This window comes from Hemicordylus capensis, chromosome 5, assembly GCF_027244095.1.
Source record: "Hemicordylus capensis ecotype Gifberg chromosome 5, rHemCap1.1.pri, whole genome shotgun sequence".
NCBI lineage: Eukaryota > Metazoa > Chordata > Lepidosauria > Squamata > Cordylidae > Hemicordylus > Hemicordylus capensis.
The window spans coordinates 113,897,835-113,919,917 of record NC_069661.1 but is presented as its reverse complement, the minus strand read 5'-3'; the positions used below and the strand labels follow the sequence as shown (position 1 = coordinate 113,919,917).

General features: G+C 43.3%; 2 protein-coding genes across 7 annotated transcripts in view; both read right to left on the bottom strand.

The window, feature by feature from the left end:
- Positions 1-22,083, bottom strand: part of PPARGC1A (PPARG coactivator 1 alpha) — a 900,607-nt gene that overhangs the window by 240,700 nt on the left and 637,824 nt on the right. Inside the window, exon 1 of one of the 6 annotated variants that reach the window (XM_053252800.1) lies at positions 9,205-9,306. The exons of the other annotated variants lie outside the window; for them this stretch is intronic. The gene's annotated coding sequence lies outside the window, so the exon portion shown is untranslated. Of the gene's footprint in view, positions 1-9,204; positions 9,307-22,083 lie in introns of those variants that run through there. 6 annotated transcript variants of the gene reach the window in all.
- LOC128326266 (uncharacterized) overlaps positions 1-22,083 on the bottom strand; it is a 239,229-nt gene that overhangs the window by 87,666 nt on the left and 129,480 nt on the right. The gene's annotated exons all lie outside the window — the stretch shown is intronic.

The window sequence follows — 22,083 nt, the reverse complement described above, 5'->3', positions numbered from 1 at the left end:
GACACACATGTGTTTTTTCCTCACAACAACCCTGTGAAGTTGGCTTGAATCTCAAACAACAGAATTATGATGCAATGATTGATGGTACACACCTCACAAGCAAGAGAATATCTCCAAAGGTCCTGGCATATAACCCCCTCCCCCATTTTTCTTGCCAAACTTTGTGTCTTTAGCAGGATACCACAGGCACTTGTTAAAGCTAACACTGCAGGTTTTTCTGAGATGGAGCTGTTATAGGAGCACTTCAGCGTAAATTCAGATCACAAGGCAAGCTTTCACAGTGCAAAAACGAGCATGCCAGCAAGCAGAACTCATGGTAAAACTCTCTTGAAACACCTTGTAACAATGCACAGGCAGCTATGTTACACTGCTTGAGTCAACTCACACTGCTGTACTACCCAGGCTGTCGGAATTGACTCTCAGTTCCATATACATGCATGCATTTAAGATTGAGTGCCAAAGAATCTTTATGATTGTTTTTCTTTCTTTTGGGGCGGAGAGAGGAGCGTATAATGCAAACATTAATACCTGTTAGGCACCTGAGAACCATAGTTGGGCAGCTAAATAAAAGCCTTCTTTAATATGTTTTTCCCCCCACATGTGGCTTCTGTAGTTTTTGCAACTCATTCAATTTCTCACCCTGACACTTGGTCTGCTGCTTCCACCCGCCCGCCGCCGAATCCTTTCTTCTGTGCGGGTGTCCGTGTGTGTCCTCGTCGTCCTGCCTGCGACTGCTGGAGTGCAGCCCCAGCAACCAGCCCCAGCCCCAGCAACCTCCGCGACGGCGACCGCGCCACCACGTGCAGGCAAACAGAGGAGGACGGACGCACCGCACGCATGCACAGCGCGACTTGGCACGCCGGCCGAGTCGCGCATGCGTGCGTCACTGACTAGAGACCCTCTGGCTGGCAAGCCACTAGAGGGCCTCTTTCTGGCTGTTCTAGACTAAGCGAGCGACGGAGCAAGCAAGCCTCAGCCAAGGGCCAGCACAGTGAGCAGCATGAAAGGCACCCGCCGCCGCCAAGCCAGGCCACTGACTGGCCGCCAGCAAAGCAATGTGGGGGGCATGGGTGGCGTGGAAGGGGCCGCTCATGGGGGAGGGGGCGCCGACACGCTCCCTTGACTGCTGCAGCACTGCTGCACTGAGCAGGAGAAAATTGTATTAAAAAATTTTTGTTAAAAAAAAAAATTGGTCATGGCGGTGCCCCCCATGTGACCTGAAAAGATGGCGCCCGGGGCACGTGCCCCCCCTGCCCCCCTATAGTTACGCCTCTGAGTTTTCATCCATGGTGGAGGGGAACTCGGGAGCCCTTCAGGGAGAATGGAAACAAAGTGAAACATGTGATCATGCAAGAATCAGCAGTACTGGTACTGCCCTCTTGCTCAGCAGTGGTCGCCAGGTGTTTTTAAGCCCTGGTGTGTGTGTGTGTCTGTCTGTCTGTCTGTCTGTCTGTCTGTCTTGTCCATGTTACACTGTGGGACACATCAGCCAATGGCAGTAATTAGGTGACAGGAAAGAGAATGATCCTGAGAAAGCTCCCTCAGGTAAAACATGAAAACTTGAAACACTTGGAAATACAAACATAGACAAAGTTTTATAGGAATGACCTGACCTGATCTGTACTGGTGCTTTCACTTTTAAATGCCCAGTGCATTTTCATAAATATTTCAAGTCTGCACCCTCTTGGAAAAATTCAGTAAATGAAACCAATTTTCGTCCAAACTTGCTTCTTGGAATCATAATGTCATTAAAATGTAGATTTCAGTCTGGGAATAACCACAAGCAAACTACAGACAGGGTAATATTCTTGTGGTAAAACCTGTTAAGCTCCAGCAAGAGAGATGTCTCTCAGTCAGCAATGCATTTCCTGGAAGGAAAATTGCCATCTTAAAACAAAGTGTGAAATGGGAAAGCTCTCCAAAGAGAAGAAAATATTTTTGCTCATTTTTTCGTGTTAGACTTTTGCTACATATTGATATCCTCTTCAGTACATCATGGAGGACTGGGAAATTCCAAGTAAACAACCAAAAGGTAAACCATTTACCGGCATGGATCTGACAATTAATTGAAAAGCCAAAGGCAGAGTCAAAATGCTTCTAAAACATTTACATGAGATATATAGAGTTTAGATAAGAGAAAGTGGTTTGCCAGTTTGCTTTGCCACTATACACTACACTTCTAATGCAATGATTTTTTTGATGAAATGTCTCAACATTAAAAGGTTTTTACAAAAGACCATCAAAGTGGATGCAACACTCAGCCAAAAACACATTGCTATCAAATCTTTTGTTGCAAGCAATGTTTACTGGGAGAGGAAAAGACTTTCCGCATTTATATTGAATTTTTTTGTGTTTTTGTTAACAATTGTTCTATAAATATCAATAAACATCAACCAAATGATATTACAGGTGAACAAATATAACCTCAGAACAAATGTCTCAAGTCATCATTTTGAGGTAGTCCAAAAATTGTTTCCAAACCATTCGGAAAGTCAAGTCCATCTTCATGATTTTTCCAAAACAAAATCAATTGTCTCCATTTTATTTCAAAAGAGTTGGTATTAATTCTAGCCTAACTTTGACAAAGTGTATTACTATCTTGCATCACAACATTTCACAATCTAATGTTCTTACACTGAGAACTAAACATTCTTTCCAAGTTGTAGATCTAATTCTAAATCCACTTGTTAACTAAATTTAAGAGAACGCCTTCTTTGTTATGAACCCTACCGCCTATTAAGATCATCAGGGGAGGTTTGTCTGAGGGTGCCACTGGCTCGTCTGTTTGCAACTCAAAAGCGAGCCTTCTCTGTAGTTGCTGTGGAATGCACTTGCTGCTGAGATTAGAGCTGCTCCATCCCTAATGGCTTTTAGGAAATTAATGAAGTCACATCTCTTCAGCCAAGCTTTTTAGCTGACATTTTAGTTGATGTTTTTGGTTGAATTTTATTGATTGTTTAAGTTTAAATTTTATATGTTTTAAATGTGTTAATCTTTTGGTTTGTTTCATTATCGTAAACCACCTAGAGACTTCGGTAGTGGGCAGAATATAATTTTTTTAAAAATGAAAATGTCCTAAAAGCAATATTTGAGGGATCTAAAAACTGATTCTCTGTCTTAAATTTATTACATGTTTTACTTCTGTCAATTAGGTTTTAATTTTTGAGCATTCCCACCAATCATGTAAGTACATACCTTTCACTCAACACCAATCCAGTATACATCATTCTCTATTCTAATAACCTTTCTCAGCCTCTCTATATTTGGTACACATCCAAAACACTCTATATTTGGTACACATCCTTCCTCAATGTCCACTATTGGATTGCATCCTAAAAAATTTATTATTCCCAGCTCCCATTAAAATTAATGAGATTAAGCTAATCATGCTTAAGTCCCACTTAATTGAGTCGTGCTAAGTCATGACTCACGAATAGCTTTCGTAGGCTACAACCCAATAGGTTTAGAAGCAGCATGTAATCAAAGTCTTATAAATGTAATACACTATTCCTCCCTTAATCATTCTAGTCCAAATTTGCTCTTCAAAAATTGGTTAACCTTCTAGGTCAGGGCTCTGCAAGCTTTCAAAGAAGAAGAGTCATGATCTTTCACCAAAACATTTTGAAAGCTGTATCACATTCCTATAATGTACACACAGGAACATGATTTTCTCATATTAATTGTGACTGACATAAGAGAAAGAAAAACAATAGTGGAGGGATCAAATGCAGCTCACAATAAACACTATCTGTTTTCTCAAGTGATTCATTACCAAAACAGTTTAATAACTATATGATGTTATAGTTGTGGTCTAAACCCTTTCAAGGCAACTTGTGTTATTGGACGTCTTTATGGAGTTTCTCAGGGTTTGGTGAATATGTTGTGACTTCCATTTTCAAGCAGAATTCAAGGTTTTAGCTGGTGCCTTAGTTTTAATGAAATTCGTGGTACCTACATAACATAAGGAACATAAGAAGCTGCCATATATTGATTCTAGGGATATGCGAACCGGTTCAAATTCGAACCGGTTCAAATTCGAACCAGGGTGGTTTGAAGGTTCAAATTCGAACCGAACCGGCCATCAGTTCGAGCTGCAGGTTCGAATTCGAACCGAACCAGGGGGTGGTTCGATTCAAACAAGTTCGAACTGGTTCAAACCAGTTTGGACACCCAGAAATTGGTAATATGGTAGCTGGCACCCAGGGGTACCAGCCACCAAAACCCCAAAGCAATCGGACACTCGTATGGTTTTTTATAAATTTTTGAAAATTATTTTTATTTTTTTCTCATAGGGTATAATGGGACTTGAACCAGACCATTATTCCCTATTGTGGAGCACCCATGGGTGCCAACAACCATGCAAACCCCGAAGCAACTGGACACCCCTTTGATTTTTTATGAATATTTGAAATATTTTAATTATTTTTCTCGTAGGGTATAATGGGACCAGAACCAGCCCATATCCCCTATTGTGGAGCACCTAGGGGCACAAAAGTGGGGTGGATGGTAGACAACCAGGGGTGCCTACTATCCACAAAGTTCCAAGGCAATCGGACACTCCTCTGATTATTGGTGAATTTTAAAATTATTTTGGAATTCCTCATAGAGAATAATGAGAATTGTAGCAAATGTATAGCCTCATGTTGGGGAGAAAGGGGTGCCCTAGAGTGGAGTGTGGTGGGCGGTAGTTCCCAAGGTGGGCAAGGAAGCTATCAGAATTATTTGAAAGGAATTGGCCAAAAGGCTGATTTTTATGTGATTCCCACATATACATTGCTACCTGCCTAAGGGCCAGGGTGGCTCCCTCACGAGGCTAGGTGAGGTAGCGGCCGCAAGTGGCAAATACACCATGGTGCACCGAGTATGCCCCCTTCCACCCACATCATGGGTGCCGCCACCCCCCATGGAACCCCACCCCAGGGTGTCTGCACCACCACCTCCTTCGCTGGTCCAGTTGACATCCACCCTTCTTTGACCTGACTCCCAACACCAGCTCTCTCTCTCTGTCTCTTCCCTCCAGCACCATGCTTGTCTGGAAACAAAATGGACAAGTCTGATGCTTGATAAAGAGAGAGTGGGAGAAAGAGCAATGGCATTAGCTTAGCAATGCAGCATTTGAAAGGAGAAGCCAGTGCCATATCTTGCCATTCCTCTCCTCCCTCCCCCACCTCTCCCTTCCAGCACCAAACCTGTTCTCTTTGTCTCTGGACACATTTGGTGCTGGACTGTATCCAGTGGACAGAGCTGGCGTTGGTGTAGCTGCAGCATGTAGCATGTCCCAGCAGCTGAGGCCCCAGCCACAAGGGGGAAGAGGCCCATCTTGGGGTAGTGCCTGGGTCAGTGAAGGAGGTGAGGGATGAGGCCATCAATGGGGAAGGCTAGCAAGAGGAGGCTATGCAAGGCAGTTGTGCATATTCTAGCCACAGCAGCTGTAATCCCACCCTGGCCCTCCATGTTCAGCTATACATGGGTTTTTGTTTGTTTTTAGTAGTAGTAGTAGTACTTTATTACAGCCAACGGCCACTCAATACAACAAAATAACACACACAACAGTACACAACACATCTATACATGGGTTAAACATTTGCACAGGTCTTAAGATAGCAATCCTATGCTTTTTACCTGGAAGTAAGCCCCATTGAATTCAGTGGGATTTACTTTTGAGTAAGCATACATTGGACCGGATTGTATCCCAACCTTAAATATTCTAAATTGTAAAGATGAGGGTCTCCTACTCTGTTCATAGGAGTTAATCATTGTGCCTAAAAAAGCACCGAAGCTGCTTCCCCCCCACCCAGGAGGGTCTTGCATTCAGCTGACGCAGAAATCTTCCTTTAGGAAATCAGTATATTCCCCCAACCCCTTTCAGCTATTTATTCAATCCTAGTGAGATCTTTTCTGCCCTTTGTAGGTAGTGTACTCTGATCAACGCTATGTTACCTATCACAACTATTCCTTCATCTGAGAGAGTAGTTAGTGATAAAAGGGAGCTGAGTTTTTATTTGGGCCATAAATGTTTCTAAAACTTTCAGTTGTCCATAAAACTCTTTAAAATATATAAATATTGCTGCCATCGAACTTGATTCATAGCTGCAGCAGTGGGAATTCTAAGCAGAAGAGTAAGTGCACCAACCAAGAATGGCTGGACCACAGTCAAAAAGCTAGGAAGATACCTGAAGTGTACAGAGCATTGAAACTTGTGATACCAGGAAGCAGCAACCCCAGATTAGTGGAATACATGGACGCGGATTGGACTGAAGACAGAACTGATCACAAGTCCACAAGTGGAACACTGTTTTTCTATGGAGGCAGAGCCATCAGTTGGACTAGCTGGAAGCAATTAATTGTTGCACTTTCATCCACAGAAGCGGAGAACATATGAGCTGGCGAAGCATGTCAGGAAGCCACATGGCTACACAAGTTACTGTTAGACTTTGGAATCAATGAGCCAAAGCCAACTGAAATGTTTGAAGAGAACCAAGGGTGATGGAAAAGACTATATCTCAAACAAAGCACATAGACGCAAAGCACCACTATGTTTGAGAGGCACAAGAGAGTAGGCTAGTTAAGCTGAAGTACTGTCTGATTCAAGACATGATAGCAGATAGGCTGACTAAAGAGGCCAGTTCCAGATTCTCAAAAGAAGAGGGAGTTGTAGATTGCAGCATGAGACAGTGAAAAGGGGTGTTGGAGATGCAGCTCCTGATGGTATTGACTCTTAGCACCAGCAACCCTATTGACCACTGGGGCATTGGGGTAGAGATAGCTAGTAAGGACATTCTCCCCAACTGATGCTTTCTCTACTCTGATTGCCCTTTGTTAGACTGGTAGTCTCAGGTTTTATTCTCTCGCCTGGAGAGAGAGATTCCCTTCTTCTCCCTTCCCCCTCTTCCTGTATATAGCTAGCAATGAGGCATGTAGGTCTCAGTCTCTCTCCCTGATGGATTTCGTAAATAAACTACTCTATTTGAAATTTTAACTCCATGTCTCCAGACAATATTAATTAGCTCCCTTACCTGCACACTTCCACTGGAGCTGGGGCAGATAAAGCAATCTCCTCTCCTGAACTCTTTAATAATCAATACACTCAAAAGTTTAAAACAAATCCATATTTTAAACAAACTTAGAGCTGTATTTTTATTAAACTTGTAACTTATCTGTTATTTCCATAATTCCTTTTATTATCATTCCTCTTTCCAATATTTATAAAATTGTAGCACAGGAATTTTATTACACAATGGATGGAAGTCCCCCCCCCTTAATTCTTCCTTAGCTGAACTCTCTCTTTCTTGCATTTCCCAGCATCTTTCAATCAATTTATCTTTTTTGTTCTTCATAAATTTATATATTTCACTGGCAGTTTTTCTTTGCCATTCCACATACTTTTCTGCCTTTAAAACTAATTGTTATAGCATTCTTATGTGTTTGGTAGCAAAGTGTATATGGTTGTATTTTATGTTTCCTTATTTTATATGTAAATTTGCTTAAACAGGAATTTGTTCAAATGTCTCTGGGATAGGAGAATTGATTGGTGGTTAGGCTCCCTCTCATTTTTCTTGGTGGGTTTTTTTAGCTGTTGAATTGTTTATTCTGCTGTTCCTCGATTCTTGTCATTAAATGTTGTTTGATTTTTATTGTAGTTTTATTATATTTTATGACATTTTATGATGTCTGTAAACTGCCTAGAAATCTTTAGATGAAAGGCAGTATATAAATGCAAAAAATAAAATAAATAAATAACTTTTTTTTGCTTTCTGCGCATGCCCGCATATTTCCTTTAATTCTTCCCAATACTGTCAATCTAGTTTATCCCCCTGCATGTTCAGAAATGCACACCTGTAAACTTCCAATTTCTTCATTGTCTGAACATGGCCATATGCACTTCTCATATGGCATTGCAGAGCCATATTTGCCTTGTTTCCCCTAGGTGAGCACAACAGGTGTGCACTAAGTGATACATGAGGCCATTACAGAGGAAGGGAGGACGGTGTGCCCCTCGCATATTTCCTTTGAGGCTTCTCTCCCTGCTTGGTCAAGGAACACAAGCTCCAAGCAGAAGCCATGGACTGAATTGAGATAGAAGAATTGCTCATAAAGGAAGTGCTTTCCAAAGGAAAATAAACTTTCTATGTTATAGGCAATAAATAGACATCTAGGGAAAGGGAGTGGTCTCTGATGAAAAGTATATTGTACTCACAATGCCTTGGGCAAAGTGGCTTTTATAAATAACTGATTTTATCTAGAACCTTCTGAGGTCACCTAGGCACTTTGCAGTTTAACTCCTCAACAGCAGCAAAATGCTTCCGTTCAGGCAAATTGCATTCAAAACGTAAATAGCAAAGTGCCCAGCATGGGAGTAGTCTCACCAGGGGCGTAGCAAGGTTGGAGTGGGCCCAGAGACAAGATTTTAAAATGGGCCCCCCCCCCCCAAAGTCCAGGGCCTCCGCACACCCCAGGCCCCCAAGGATTTAAGTCTGATATTCCAAAATAAGTATGCTGCCTGCAAATACATTTCACTGAATACACACACACACGTCACAATATATAGTGATATACATTGAGTACTATACATTTGTTTTACTTTTAATGCCTAGAACACACTAGAAAGATGAATTATTAAAATGGGCCCCTCGCTGCAGATTAGCAAACGAGACTTTCAACCATGCAGGGTGAGCCTCTGTTTGTTTTCTCAGAATTCTGAACAAATTCAGTCAAGTTTGATTGCAGGAGGTTTTTCACAGGAGGCTTTTAAAGCCCTTTAAGACACATCTCCTCTGGAATGGAGGTGCTGCATTCACATGTTGGCCAGATTTACCCTGAAGTCCCTGCAAGTTATTGGGGAGCAGTTCACACACAAGAAAAATAAAATAAAAGCACCACACATGCTTCACAGTTCTCACTCAGACCTTCTGGGTTGCAAAACAACTTGAACATAAGTGCATTTATAAATGAATGAATGAATAAATAAAATTAATAAAATACTGTTCCAGAAGTTTTTGCAATTTTCTGCCATGAAACAAGCCACTTATAGGACTTTTTAGATAGTTTTTTTTAAGTCAGCAAATTTTCCAAGCTGTTTCAAAATAAATATTCAGAGACTTCTCGGTCCCTTCCCCCCCCATATCCAAGCCCTATGGCAAGCAGATCCCTATATATGGGGGGGGGGGCGGGAAAGGTAACCACAAAAAGGAGTTCACACTCTACCTGGCAAATGCTGGTCTGGGTTAAGCAGGGCAGCAAAGGGTCTTCTGCTGCAGAGAACACTCTGGCTGCCTCCTCCTTCCTGGCTTGCTTGGGCCCTACTCGAGTTCAGGCTTCACTGCGGCCTACACGGAGGCCTCCGTGGAAGCCCCGCCCACCCGCCGATCAGCTGAGAGGCGGGAGCAAAGGAGCTCTTTGCAGCTTGCCTGCCGCCTGGATTGCCGGCCAGGAGAACAAGCTGGAGAGACGGCGAACAGGGCAAGTGGCTGAGGGGCCTTGGGGCTGGGTAGGGGGCAATGGGGAGTCACATGAGGTGCCTCTGGGGTGCCCCTCCAGGCAGTGGGGCCCCCAGACAACTGTCTCCCCTTGCCCTATCATTGTTACGCGCCTGAGTCTCACGAAAACTAACAACCTGAAAAAACAGCAACCTTCTTATGCCAGACATACAATGTTTTATCAATGAATTGCAGTGATTAAATCCAAAACAAGGCATCGGAAATGTGAACAGCACCCTGCTGTCAGCATAGGGACTGCAGTGTTATAACACTGGGAGTGCGGAAGCACACTTTGGAGATACACCATGACCCCATTGCAGGGGAAAGCGCCCTGTGCTTATCTAGGAATGCTCAGGCCTCCCATTCCCACACTATTCCCAGGGCATTTTTCACACAGGGCTTTTAGCTCGCATCTCCTCCTGAATGGAGGGTGTGCATTCACATGTCGGCCAGATTTACCCCAAAGTCCCTGTGAGCTATCAAGCAGCACTTCACACAATTTGAATTTTTCATTGTGTGTTATTGTGTAGTCCAATTTATATCAGGGTAAAAATTGGCAGTTTTTGGGGGCAACTACAAACCCATGGTGAAGCCTTACACTAAACTCATGGTAAATCCTGCTGTGCGAAAAACGACCAGGGGAGGAAACTAAAAGCTCAGTGATGTCCTATGGGGATATCTTTATGTGGAAATCCCACATGGGTAGGATTGCACTTATAATCCTTCTCTTCATTCTCCTTTTAATCACTGAACTGTTCAAGAAATATTTTCATTTAACATCCTGATTCATACAAAAATAATTCTGTGGTTTTTTCCCTGATATTCTACTCAGTTTCTCCCTGTCCCACAATAATGTGTACTGAATCTGAGATGAATCATTGTTCTAATCCCCTTTCCCACTGGATGGGTTCCCTGTCCTTGGGCTTGCAGATAGCTCTTTACTTAGCCTCAGAATCTTGCAACTGTGCATATAAAGGTAAAGTGTGCCGTCAAGTCGATTTCGAATCCTGGCACCCACACAGCCTTGTGGTTTTCTTTGGTAGAATACAGGAGGGGCTTACCACTGCCTCCACCTGTGCAGTATGAGATGATGCCTTTCAGCATCTTCCTATATCGCTATTGCCCAATATAGTACCAGTGGGGATTCGTACTGGCAACCTTCTGCTTGTTAGTCAAGCATTTCCCCGCTGCACCACTTAAGGTGGCTTACAACCCAGCATTTTCCCCAATTTTTTTTTTAAATGTCCTCGGACTTAGCCCTGCTCAGGGCCATAGCTAGGGGGGGACCCATGTTCACCTCTCTCCCCAAGTGGCCCCTTAGAGGGAAGAAGATAATAAAATAGGGAGGGGTGGAGCTGTGGACCCCTCAGGAGCTTTGAACCCATCCACTCAGGTTCTTTGAACCCATCCACTCAGTTATAGCTTCATCCCTTTGCCCCTACTGGGCAAGGAGGCACCATTCAAAGTAGTGATTCTCTTTATATTAAGCAGAGGGGAGCAACTTGCCCTATTTAACCACAGCACAACATCCTTGCAGTGGCTGTTGCTAGTGCCTACCTTGAGGTTCTTTTTAGACTGTGAGCTTTTTGAGCTTAGGCAACCAGACGGATATTATCTTCTTTTTCTGTGTATTATTATCCTTCTTTTTCTGTGTAAACCAGTTTGCAAACTTGTTGTTGAAAAGTGGTACAAAAATGGTGGTGGTAGCTGTACTAGTAGTAACAGGACTTAAGAATCCCTCATAATTCTGCTGCAGGCTTCAAGTACTAAATCTCCCTCATCCGGGACCAACACCTGCCTTTTCCCTAGTCCCACTTTGCTACCCAGTACACCTGCATGCAGAATATCCTATACAAAAAGGTGGAGTAGTAGGCAGTTCAACTGGCGGAATGTTGATCTTGGGCACTAGACACCTGAGCTAAATCCTCCCCATACTGCTAAGGGGCTGAGGCCTTCCTACAGCCATCTGTGAGTTCATAGCTCCAGTGAAATCTGAATCGAGGTTCACAGCACAGTTTCTTAGCTACTACTCTACATTAACTTTCACAGTCCAACGTTGGCTGGATGCTGAGCTGCCCAGTACACATGGGCCCTTCCCAGATGGTGATTTTACTTCACTTCACCACAGGAAGGATGGGTGGGTGGGTGCTCATATGTTGCGGGGATTTATGCTGAAGTCTGTGCGAGACATCAAGATGCTCTCCATACACAATTCGGATTTTCCTCTGAGTACTAGAGCTTGGCCCGCATTAGTTCCTGCTAAAATGTTCCACTTTTTTGGTGCCTTTTGAATATATCCCGTCGTTGCTTCTGAGATATATATGTGTGTGTGTGATACTGATGGAGCGACCTTTCTTAAAGCCTCACTTTTCTTTCTTTTCTTTTTAAAAATAGATCAGAATTTCTTAACCTTGAGTCCCCAGATGTTGTTGGACTACAACTCCCTGAATCCCCAGACATGGCCTTTGTAGCTGGGGATTCTGGGAGCTGTAGTCCAACAACATCTGGGGGCCCAGGGTTAAGAAACCCTGAAATAGATTTATCTAGTTATCTTATAGAAGATTGATTGCCTGAAGGGGGAGCAAAAAGGGGGGAAAGGAGCCCAGATAAATCTATCCAAACACAAAACCCAGCAGAAGAGTGCAGTGGCGTAGGGAGACCATAGGCCGCCTGTGTTCATGCTGCCTCCCCTCCCCAAACCTGGCTGTGCCCCATGCCACACAACTTTCCTTCCCATTGCATGCAGTGGCAGCAACTTCCCTGAAGGAGCAGCCAGGGATAGGTGCAGTGAGAAGGGGCACCCTGCCCACATAGCAAAAAAAGAATGTATAGTACCAAGAGGAAGCAGTCTATGCAAGTGTCCAAGGGAAGGGTATGTGCAATGGGGGCCTAGATGTGTCCCACCCCAAGTGTAAGACTATGCCAGAGTGGAACCTATATGTGTGGTGGGAGCAGCTGCTGGTAGTAGTGGTAGCTGCTGGTAGTGGTAGCTGGGCAGTAGAGGCAGGGCAGTATACCCCGGGCTGCTCCCTCAGGGAGGCTGCTGCTGTCACCACCTCCACTATGAGCTGTGGGAGGAAAGGGGGTGCCAGGGGCCGCCGCCTCCAAGTGCCAGGTTACTGCTCCATCCCTGGAAGATTGCCACCTGCTGGCAAAATAATTTTTACCGCAGGCTTTATGACGGGGAAAGCAATGTGGCAATCTGATTCATCAGGCAAGTTGTTGGTCTTGCAGAAGTCTCTCCCAAAACAAGGAACACCCCCTTGTTTCTAACCGAGCAAAGAGGCACCTTTTAAAAGTGGTGATTCTCTTTATCCCCAGGGGGAGAGCAACTGGCTATCGATGCCCAGCACAGCATCCCTTCAGGGGCTGTTGCTAGTGTCTATCTTATGTTTCTTTTTTAGATTGTGAGCCCTTTGAGAACAGGGAGCCTTTCATTTGTTTGTTTATCTATCTATCTATCTATTTATATCTAAGTAAAACCATTTTGGGAACTTTTTTGGGAAAGCAATACATAAATATTCATTGTATTTGTATGTGTTTTTTTTTAAAAAGGAAATTGAAATAATTTTTCAGAGGCCCAACTCAAATTTGTCAAAGACACAGACCATGCATGTGCCACAACTCATTCTACTTTACCCCACTTAATCCCACAGTAAAGCCCACCATTTGGGAAAAGCTATGGCTATTTTCAGTTGTCCCTGCATCCAGATGCTCTAAGTTATATGTCCCACTTGTAGTCAATTCCCTACCAGACTGGATGTTTTAAGCAGAATTGCCAGATATAGAGAGGAAGAAGTCACAAAAGGAAGTGCTAGGAGAGGGTGCATGCTTGCATAGCATATGCATGAATATGTGCATAGTGTTCCCTTTAAGCACTGGATACTGAAGAATGGTGTCCGCAAAATCCTGGGAGACCCAGAATTTTCTTTTCCACTTTGTGGGTTTCCCCCCACCCCCATTAAAATGAAAGAGACTTGTAACTGAGATCAAGTATCTGGTGGTTTGGACTTTTCTTTTCTAGGGTCTCAATTTCATCTGTTCTTGGTCAACCAATGCCTGTCTGATTGGCTGCTGGGACCCCTTAGCAAGCTTACTCAGATTCTGTATATGTCTTCTATTTCTCTGCCTATGTATGTTTTAACAGTTTCAAATCTCACTTAACATATTTAGCAATTAGAGGAAAACTTTTAACGTTTAATATTTAAACGAAATGTTTAAAAATTAAACAGTAAAGTTGTTGGTAACATTCAGTTCAGTACAATTTTTCCATCCAACATTTAGAACAGTTTGTACAAGCAAACAAGGGCAAAAATGTTAAAGTGGATTGCATAAAATGAACAAAACCCTTCAGTTCAGTTATTTACCAAATGTTATGATGGGAATTGTGGAGTGCTTAGGAAAAAGCCAGACAGTAAATCATGTAAAATTATGTTCTTTTGGAACCTTAAATTTTGCATTTTAATTGTTTTTAAGCTGATCTCATCAGTCTTATGGCTTAAAATAAGCAATATAGTCCCAGATAAGAGAGAGAGAAATAAAATGAGAGATCAGGAAAGTGCAATAATGATAATGGATGGATGTGTTTCCTCCTGATGTGCTGCTTTTTATGAGTGCTAAATCGCGAACAAGCATGATGAAGGGCTTTTTAATAGGGCAGGCCCACTGTGTCAAAAATGGCTGCTACCAGCAAGAGCCTGAAATAAAATATTGCTTTCAGAGACTTCTTAAGTTCTGCCTGAAATACAGAAGAGGTGGGTTTTTTTTTAAAAAAAAAATCCATTTAACACTGTTTAACTGCAAGTAGTTTTAGTATCATTTATATTTTTTTGCAATAATGTGTACATGATACTGAACAAAGGGAGATTTAAATTTGATTATGCAATATGTCAAGGGCATGAAAGAAGAGCAGAAACCTTTGTTTTGTTTTGTTTTAAAGACAGCTGTATCTGCTCTTGCTTCAAATATCTTGGGATGGTCTACACAAGGTCTTATCATTTAACCTCACAAAACTCCTGAAAGGTATAGGTTAAGTAGGGAGAACAACTTGGCCATAGCCACCTATTGAATTTCAAGACTGAAAGGTCCAAGTCCAGAACTCTGTCCCTTACACCACACCAGCTGCTAACTAACAAAATGTTTGTGTAAGTGTAAAAGAGCCTGAGGGTCGAACTACCTCAACCCCTTGCTCACCTACCAATTCTCTACTAAGAATGCCTCTCAGGGCATTTCCCCCTCAGGTGGGTTTTTGAGATTGGACGCGGGACTAATCAAAACAACCAGGGTTGGGAAATATTTACAAGGAAGAATTGTTGGGCACAGGAAAAGTTAACAATCACACTCCTGCCTCTGTTTCTCATAAGTATCCCCCCACCCCTTTATTTGTATTCATATATATCCTTATATTTAGGGGCTATCATTTGTGTATTCCCAACTTGAATATGGGCAATGAATGTAAGGTCCTCTTCCAGGATTTAGGGACAAATTTTATAAATTGGGCTACACCTATCATGGGATGAAAACCTCAAACTGGGTGTGAAGTGCTCCCTGATAGCTCGCAGGGAATTCGGGGTAAATTTGGGTGATATGTGAGGCCAAATGGCTCCCTGAGCCATTTTTGGAAGGGCGGTCTAGAAATCGAATGAATGAATGAACGCCCTCAACTCCTGTCTGTGGCTTCCAGCAGCATCTGGTGGGTCACTGTGCGAAACAGGATGCTGGACTAGATGGGCCTTGGGCCTGATCCAGCAGGGCTGTTCTTATGTTCTTAATGTGAATGCATACCTCCATTCTGGAGAAGATAGGAACTAAAACTGAGTGTGAAAAAGTCCCTGGTTCCTTAAAATGAATTGGCAGTAAGAAGTTAACAGGCACACAAGAACATCTCCCATCTGTTTAAACCTTCCCCTTATTGTCATTGGTATTGCTGAAATCTCCTCATCTGCAGTTCCATAGTATTTGAGGACTTGTTTTAATCATAAAATGCTTACTTGCACAAAGGCTCCTAGCATTTTTTAAATTTTAAAATAGATAAGAGGATATTTGCCAGCACCTCTGTAGGTTGTAGGTTAAACATGCATTGCATCTCACACATTGCATTTCTTTCAGTTTTCTTGGTGACTGCAAAAGAAGTAGCTGGTCCATTGCATTGAATAACCATAAATGCTATTGCTGGAATGACGCACTACCCAAAACATGCAGCTGCTGGCAAAAACAGCAGCCATGTGTCTTATTCTCTCTCCTCTCCTCTCCTCTGTAATATTTTGCATAACTTACTCATGTAATGATATGGCATAATGCATTTCATTGCCTCAACAATGTTTAATATGAAGGGGGGCAAGGAAACACATGCTAAATACTAAGAGAGGAGAAAAATACTAGAGAGGAGAAAAGGAGAGTGAGACATTTTCAATGGCAGCTGCATGTTTCATATATAGTGTGTAGTTCTAGGCTATTTTTGGACTCATCATTCTACCCAAGTTTCAATACCTTACCTTGGTGTGTGGAAGACTCCCTGTGAAATTCCACTAATAAGATTTAAGCTTTCTTAAAATTCCGTAGATGTTTTTTCCTATGAGGAAACCTCAAATTCACCTCCGATATCACGTTTGGTGATATTGGATGGAAAATCCTGAAATCTAAGATCAGACATCATGGTTATTACCCTTGCCAACAAGGCACCATTCAAAGTGATATTCTCTTTATATTAAGGAGGGGAAGAGCAACTGGTCCTATTCAGACCCACCACGGCATTTATTTTGTTTTAATTTATTTATATTGTTAAATCTTTATACTGCCTTTCATTAAAAACAATCTCAAGACAGTTTAGAAAACATTTAACACAATATAAGACTATAAAAATACACAATAAAAATATTAAAATGGAATATAAAAATGCAAATCTAATTAAAAGTTTAAAAAATACAAAATATAACCATATACAGTTTTAAAAATACACAATATAACAATATAACAAAGCAGCAGCAACAACAACAAACACTCAACTAAAAGCCTGGGTAGAAAGCCAAGATTTCACGTGCTTTCTAAAAATTGTGATGGAGACTGAGGAGCGGATGCCCACCAAGAAAACATTCAAAAGTCTGGGGGCAATAACCAGAGGCGTAACTATAGGGGGGGCAGGGGGGGCACGTGCCCTGGGCGCCATCTTTTCTGGTCACATGGGGGGCGCCGACATGACAAAAATATATATTTTTTTAATTTTTTGTTAATACAAATGTTTCCTGCTCAGTGCAGCAGCGCTGCAGCAGTCAAGGGAGCGCGTCGGCAGCCCATCCCCCACGAGCGGTCCCTTCCGCGCCCCCCGCGCCCCCCCCCATTGCCTTGCTGGCACCTGGCGGCCAGTCAGTGGCCTGGCTTGGCGGCGGCAGCGGGCGCTTGTGAGGAAAAACCTAAGTATAATGTAGTATGTTGTGGCACGGGGGGGCGCGGGGGGCGCCATTTCAGTGCTTGCCCTGGGCGCCATTTTCCCTAGTTATGCCTCTGGCAATAACTGAGAAGGCCCTGTCCTGCATGCACAAAACCAAGTCTCCCTCATTTTTGGCACATGGAGCAGTGCCCCCTCCAATGATATCATCAAGTGGGCAGAAACCCTTGGGAGCAAGTCGTCCCTCAGATATTTAGGGCTCAAGCCATTAAGGACTTTAAAGGTCAAAACCAGCACTTTAGTTTGAATTGGACCCAGAAACAAATTTGCAGCCAATGTAGCTCTTTCGAAATGGGTGTAATATGAACTCAGTGGGCAGCTCTGGATAAAATCCTGGCTACCACATTCTGCACTAGCTGCAGTTTCGGAATATTCTTCAAGGGCAGCCCCACATAGAATGCATTATAGTAATGCAGCCATGATGTGACTACGGTGGCTATTGATCCCTCCAGTGGCTGTTGCTAGTTTCTATTTGGTGTTTCTTAATTGATTGTGAGCTCTTTGTGAACAGGGAATAATCTTCTCTTAATTATTCATCTTGAGAACTTTTTTTGTTGAAACACAGCATATAATCGTAATAATAATAATATGGGTTTTTCCTTCATTTAGTTTTCTTCATTTAGATTTCCATATCCATGTGAGCAGACAATTACTAACAAATAAAGAGCCATAAGTCCAATGCAGCTGTGATAATACTTCTGTAATCATATCACACTTAAAGCACAAACATTAATTGTTATTATTCACTAAACTTGTGTTGATCATTCTTTGCTTAAGCTAATTAACTAATTCCAACCAGCCACCTTTCCATTCATTTATGAGAATCCAGAAAATAGACTCTTTGCTCCAAATCCAATGTGTGAAGTCAGTCCACTTCATTTTATAATTTACTATGTGTTTCAAGTGTCATAGTACTGTGCACATTGCAGCAAATTACGCAATATAAATAAAACAATGTACTATAATATGCACATTGTATGTATTAATGCAGTCATTAGTAAGCACAGCCTGCCGCAATATTAATGCATATTAGATTATAGAAAGCAAAACTAATACACATTAGGTTACATTGTTTTCCTGCAGTAATTACTACAATACTGAGTTAACCATGCCATCTGCCTTCAAGAAGTATAAATAAAACCATCTATTTGCTGTTTCAGGCCACGAAGAACACAGTCAACGTCTCTTAAGATGATGTTCCTGCTGAGAAGTATTCCCTTTCCATGGACACGGGTGACATATCTCACAACACTAACCTTTCTGAGTGCTTGGAGAGAGAAATGGTAGTGACATTGTTGCAAACAAGCCTAGTACTGATACTACGTAATAATAAAGTTTCCCCCCAGATTCCGCTGCCTATGTTTCTACAACCTGTGATTTCCATAATGTTGCCCAAAGAGTTTAACAGAACCAGAAAACAGTTTTTAATACAATGCTAAAATGCGGAAGCTGCATCAGAATGTTAATAGGGACTTTCCTAACAAAATCAATCAAGGATTCAATCAAGGTGTAATCAAGGATTACTGTCTATGGTCATGAATCAGGCTTACCCAGCCTTGCAGTCTTGTCCCATGGGTCTAGAACCCACTTGCCCAGGTTCTTTTTTACAGTGCTCCATATCCAAGATCCCTTAATTAAAGGGGCCTGGGGATGAACAAATGCACAAGTTTCACAGATACAAAACATGCAATCTGCCAAAAGACCTACAGCCTCCACCCCCATATAGAAGAACGGATCCACCTTCTTAAAAGTTTTCACATGTGCATCTTTGGGCAGCTTTTAGCAGGAAACACATTAACAAGATCTCAAATTCTTCATTTGAGAATGATGGTTATAGCTAAAGCACAACTGCTGATGCAAACACTCCACTTGCTGCTAAAAAGCACACCCACCAGAAAAACAACAACATGTGCCTGGAACACTCATCCACTATTGATCCTTCTCTTCCTATATTTAAGAAATTATTGAAAACTCATCTTTTGACTCTTGCTTTTCCTTTATGATCCTTCTGGGCTTTTTTCTGAATGATATTTGGCACATTGACTCTATCACACCATTGCCTGGAGCCACAGTCTCCAACTGCCTCCCTTCCTCTGCTTCTGTTCAAAGTCTGTTGAAGTGGCCTCAGAAGTGCTGGGGAGGGGATTAATTGTCACCCTATTCCTCCACCAGCCATCAGGGAGAGGGATCAAACCAGGGGTGGAGCCACCATTGGGCCAATGGGTTCAAAGAACCCGGGCCACCAACCAATCAGGGGCCACGAGAGCGGCCCCGACACGCCCCCCGCATCTGACATCAGACGCAGGGAGGCTAGTTTATCTCCTGAGCGGGGGCCACGCTTCAGGAGCTAAACAAAGGCTGGCGCTGTGTTCGCAGTGCCAGCCAGGAGCGGCTATTTCCTGCAAAGGCAGGGAAGAGCTGCTCCTGGTTGCAGGCTCCAAACACAGCGCCAGCCTTCGTTTAACTGCTGAAGGGGCCGCGCGGCCCCTTCGGCAGTTAAAGGGCAACTCTCTCTCTGGGCTGAATGGAGCCTCATGGCTCCGTTCAGCCAGACCACGCCCCCGCGTCTGACCTCAGATGCAGGGGGCATGGCTAGCCCCAGCGTCTGACGTCAGACACGGGGGTGGGGTCAGCGGGGCCACGGCGGCAGCTGCACACAGGCCGCCGGCAGTCCCGCTCCACCACTGGATCAAACCACTCCTCAATGGGAATCTCTAGGGCCAAGTCACTCACCTCTCTCAAGGTTTTCTCATCCCTGGCCATCCAAACTTTAAATAAAGCTCTGCAACCAGGGCAATCCCAAACACCCTCTACTAATTCTGCCCTCTCCAATCTAGCTGCCTCCCTCCTCCCTCCTTCAGCTCATGCCCACCTTGCCAGCTGCTTTCTATTCTTGGCCACCAGGAAGCAACCTGCTCGGCCATGCTGGCCCACCTGTCTGTTGGCTCCTTGGTGCCCTGGCTCTCTTTGGCAACCTTCTCGGCCCCATGACTGGGTGAGTAATCGGGCCCTCCTGTGTCTGGCAGGACAGCCCAGCAGTATTTCTCCCCTCCTGTTTGCATGCCATGTTTTTACTAGGTTGTAAACTTGCAGGCAGTGGAGCACCTAGGTAATTTTAGAGCCTGGGCCTGAAGGGTCCCTCTCCACTGCACCCCCCACTGCCATGCCCCCCCCCCCATTTTTAAAAGAAAGAAAGAAAAGAAAACCTACATGTGCAAATGTCCTGAGGGGCCTCCCCAGAAGCCTGCCGCTACCCCTCCACTGCCCCACCATGCCAATCTTTGCCATTTTCTTTAAACGTTAAAGTTCTTTAGTTCTTTGCCAGAGGGTCTGGGGTGAGCCGAACAGGTCTCTCCTGTGGTGGCAGTGGTGGTGGTGGGTGCAGTGGCTGGTGGGCCTGTCTGTCCAGGCCTTGAGCACTGGTGAGATGCTCTAGCATGCCTGCACAGTGCAAGTATTGAGCATCACAAGCCCATAACGTCATGGGCTTGCAACATTCAAGATTCACACTGGGTAGGTGCGCTGGAGCATCTTGCTGGTGCTCCAAGCTTGGATGGACACCAGGCACTATGCCTGCCACCACCATGGGGGAGGTCTGCTCAGCTCACCCCAGACCCCATGGCAAAGAACTAAAGAACTTTAAAGTATAAAGAAAATGGCAAAGATTGGTGGGGCAGGCACAGGACAGTAGCAGGGTGGGTGTGGGGTGGTGGCAGGCTTCTGGCGAGGCCCCCATGACATTTGGAGGCCCCCCAGAGACAGGAGTCCATCGACCACACCCCAAGGTCTGGGGGAAAGATTGCCTCTGTTTGCAGGAAGGTTCATGTCTCTTAATTTTTCTATGCTGTCCAATATTTTGATGGAGCAGTATATGTAAGAAAAAAGAAATTATAATGGTGAAATCATTAAAATACAGTACACAGTTCTTATCTTCACATCCCAGTCATGGAGATAATGACAGATGACCCACACTGGAATAATCCTACTCAGTTCAACAGCAATTATACTAGTACAAGTGACTAAAGCAACCCCACAAGGGCAAGAGCAATGAGACTCAACTATCCATGTAACTGTTTGAAGCTTTAATTAGAAATGTGCAGAAATTGTTAGTATTCTTCAGGAAACAAGTGATCGTGCAGATTTGAACATGTCTAAGTAATTCTGGGGAAAGGTGATGAATGAAGAAGTTTGAAGCATGCTTTTCCAAAATGACGAATCATTGGGGAGGGCAATGTAGAACAGGAAAACAGCAATCTGTGATAAGAATCCTCCTGCCACATTTCTACTCTATATTCCCATCTCCTCCAAGCTGTTTTGTTTTTTAAAAAACTAGTCAGGGTTTAGTTATAAGTATGTTTATGTAATGTGTAGTTAGACTCTTAAATCAAGGCAAGCTAACGTGTTACAAAAGTCAATGAAGCTCAGTCATCTGCATGCCTACTTGAGGAAACAAGTCCCACTAATTTCAATGGGACTTGTTCCCAAATAAGTGTGCTCAGAATTGAAGCCTTAGGTGCTTAACTGTGCACTTATTTCCCATTATTTCTCAGAAGACGTTAAGTACATCAAACCTTCTTTAGAGCACATCCCAAGAACCACAACAGCCACTTTAAACACTTCTCCTGTGCTCTAAGACCCTGGGTCTCGTTTATCTAATGATGTTCCTGCCATTATTAGTTAAGATCTCAGTTGCAGCAAAAACCACAAAGAAGGAAAAGGTGATTCCTGCAAATGTGTTCTACGGTTATGCATACTGTATAACCACCCTATCTTTGATCAAAAGGCACTTTAGTAGTCTGATATTCGGGTCAAGGATACCTGAATTAAATCATAGTTTAATTTCTTTGCAGAGTGGGGCGGGATCTGTAAATTATTCCAATTTAATGTAAACATGTGAATTTGTATTATGGATTACTTCATAACACAAAGGTACAAACAACTGCACAGGGACAGAATCTAGGATTTGCAGTAGCCCCCAATGCTGATTCCTATGATGTCTTTCTGTCCCTTCACACCTAACATGTGTAGTTTCTCCAACTCAAAAGCTCTTGAAGGAGTAGTTTTAATAAATACTGTCTGCCATCCTCACTAATGGTACACATGTGCAGCCAAGAAGAGGAAGGGGAAGAATACAGTGCTAGTAGCCCTAATTCTGAAGCACAG